Source organism: Plectropomus leopardus, unplaced genomic scaffold (genome assembly GCF_008729295.1).
Source record: "Plectropomus leopardus isolate mb unplaced genomic scaffold, YSFRI_Pleo_2.0 unplaced_scaffold12459, whole genome shotgun sequence".
NCBI classification, from domain to species: Eukaryota; Metazoa; Chordata; class Actinopteri; order Perciformes; family Serranidae; genus Plectropomus; species Plectropomus leopardus.
This window is the reverse complement of record NW_024613236.1, coordinates 1-3114: the sequence shown is the minus strand read 5'-3', so window position 1 is coordinate 3114 and position 3114 is coordinate 1. Positions and strand designations below refer to the sequence as shown.

General features: G+C 36.5%; 1 long non-coding RNA gene across 1 annotated transcript; it reads left to right on the top strand.

Moving 5' to 3' along the window:
- Positions 1-434: 434 nt before the first annotated feature.
- On the top strand, positions 435-3012 carry LOC121963778. The gene is made up of 3 exons (XR_006107276.1): positions 435-483; positions 2222-2294; positions 2557-3012. It is a non-coding gene; the product is annotated as an uncharacterized LOC121963778 (long non-coding RNA).
- Positions 3013-3114: the final 102 nt, after the last annotated feature.

The window sequence follows — 3114 nt, the reverse complement described above, 5'->3', positions numbered from 1 at the left end:
AAAGAAAACATGCCTTTTAAACCTAGTTGAGTGTTTTGAATACAACATACTAAAAGTGCTCGACGCAGATGTAACCAGTAACGACATGCAGCAGAGTCAAAAGTACAATATTTGTCTTTTAAATGTAGTGCAGTCAAAGTAATGGGTTACATTTTCAAAATAATACTCAAGTAAAAGGACAGATAGGTACAGTAGGCTACTTATGTAAATGTAGGCCTATGTCGTTATTAATTAATTAATGGAATTACACAAGTAAAGTACAAATACTTCAAAATTGTACTTAAAAAGGCTTGAGTAAATGTACTTACTGAGGCCCGTTTGGTGTCAACTTCCTGTTCAGCTAACGGCCGGATGGGGGCGTTAACTTGAACGCCAACTGCTGAATTCTATAACACGAAGAAGAAAGAAGCGGAACTGTAATTGACTGTTTCCAAGGAGACCACCGATACTACTAAGCGCTGGGCTGCTGGTCAGTGCCGAGGGGTAAGCCAGCTAAAAATTAGACAGTCACTGATTCAAAGACACAATAAAACCCATTGCGTTATTGACTTTAGTCCATATTGAGCTCGCGCGACGACGGTAGTCCGTTAAACGTTGCCCAGACGCACGAGATCAGATTCTTACACGTAACAGAGCTAACATGCTAATGCTAACTAGCCTAAAAAAGCGTCATTAACGGTACCTTTGTGTCGACTTGCTAGCACAATGAAATAAGCTCAGATCAACAAAAACACATGACAACGACTTAATGTTTTCGACAGCTTCGTCATTGCGCTGTTGGAAATTGTAACTGTCATGAAACAGTGTAACGAAAAAATAAGAATGTAGCTAACTTAGCTGCCGATCATGAATACAGGTGGTTGTGTATTTATCTAAGTGATCCATGAAGTTTTATGAACATTACAGTTTACTTACAGGTTACTAAACGCCTGACACACGTGTGGGTACAACTACAGTGTCATGTCACAGAGCAGGATATTAAAAAAAAAACCTGTCTAATGTAATGTAATGCAATACGGACCTTATCACGGCAGACATGTTGACTTGTCATAGCAGGAAAAACTCAGGTGAAACTGATTAAATGAAGGATGGCTCTGTTCCATTTAGTGTCCCAGATAACCGGCTGTGAGCCAACCAGCTCACCTACATGAATAAAGTACTGGGATGGAAAGAAAACGAACATTTTTAATTCTTTAAATCCTTTAAATTGTACAAAAATACTTCATTTTCTAAAGTATATTATAGGCTCCATTTTTAAGGTGGTATATGTTATCTCAGAATTCTGCCTGCTGGCTTTTTTATTTCTGGCATTTACTTGTGCTTTTGCGTTAGATGCTTGAGTACATTTAATATGGTAAAATTACTTTTGATACTCAGATGCGTTAAGAATCAAGTGATATTTTAATAGGTAACTCCTGCCAAAGTCATTTTCTGGTTAGAAATCTTTACTTTTACTCAAGTGCGGCTTACAAGTACTTCATCCACCACTGGTGCTGTGACAGGCCATCCCAGAGGAAAATTTTACTGCACACAGAGTCTTTTCTTTATCTTTTCAGAAATAAATCAGCTTCTTATTTGGAAATGACTTATTTCTGATCTTTCACTTACCTTCTCAGAGGTTTCTCAACACTGAAAACAGCTAATTTGATCACAAAGTCAGTTAAAGGGTCAAGTGTGTAGGATTTAGTTCTGTGATTATGCAGGCACATTTATAAGCCAGTCAAGTTTACCTCTGGATCTTATTGTTATCTCAAGAGTTAATTACTTCAGATAAATAATAATAACTGCAGTACGAGAAAAAAAGAAGATCTTGAATTAGGATCGATCTGAGATAAAAGCTCAGGCTACTTTTAATGGCTAATTTTCAGGCGCTAAGTATGAGAAAATGGTCAAAATCTGATATTGATGTAATATAATTTTGAATTTTTCTTTCCTCTAGGATTATGTCTGCTGCATAAACTCTATTGTTCTGCAATAATTAAATACTACTTTATTTTAAAATGCTCAGTTTCTATACAAACAACATACATACTACTTGATGTGTGTTCACCCAATTCAGTGACACATTTTTCTGGGTTAAATAGGATGGATGTTTCTAATATTTTGTCCACTTCACTTACATAACAGTAGAAGCAAAAATATGTCAAGGCAGGTATTTCTATTTTTCTTACCACTCAGTGCAGGTCTATGTGATAGTAATCTGAGCTTTTTCTTGTTTCAGTCAAAGGCTGTCAAGATGTCATTTTTATTCGACTGGATCTACAGGGGGTTTAGTAGTGTCTTACAGTTCTTAGGTAAGTATTGTGTGCAGTTTTGCAACAGTTTAACAGTGGTGGCAAAGTATTTGGTTGGAGCTTAATCAAAATAAGTCATACGTGAATGCAATGTAATCAACAACCATAAAGCATTTTCTCTGAAATGTAGCCAGAGTAGTCAAAGTGTAAAGTGCCCAGGTCCTCTGTGCTTTAGTGGATTTTATTTTAATGTTCCATCTCAGGGATTAGTATAGGACTTGGATTTCACGCTTGAAATTTTTGGCTCATTTATTTCTTCCAGGTCTGTACAAAAAGTCTGGGAAGCTGGTTTTCCTGGGTCTGGACAATGCCGGTAAAACAACACTCCTACACATGTTGAAAGACGACCGACTTGGCCAACACGTGCCAACTCTGCATCCAAGTATGTAAATATTCAGTCGGTAGCGTGCCATCGTAGGCCGACATGTTGTTTGTGTGCAGAAAATGCAGCACGACTACATTTTGGGGTCATATCTTTGAAGCTTTCTCATATATTTGTTGCAAAACAATTGAGACCAATCCAATTACTGCTATTTTTGGAGTTTCCAGTGAGGGCGTAGACATCTCTACATCTCAAGCTAATTGTATAACATTCGCCTCACTTGTAGTCAGGAGACTTATTCTCCACAATTGGAAGTCTAAAAAGCCCCCATCATTTATAAACTATATCAAAGAAGTGTTGTCTTTAATATTGTCTAAAAAATGCAGACGTAACAGAATTAAGTCCCATCAGAAATTTAGTATAGAATTCACTCTTTTCATGTCAATTAGTTATTTTTATTTTATTCATATACATATATTATTATTTTTCATCTATTAT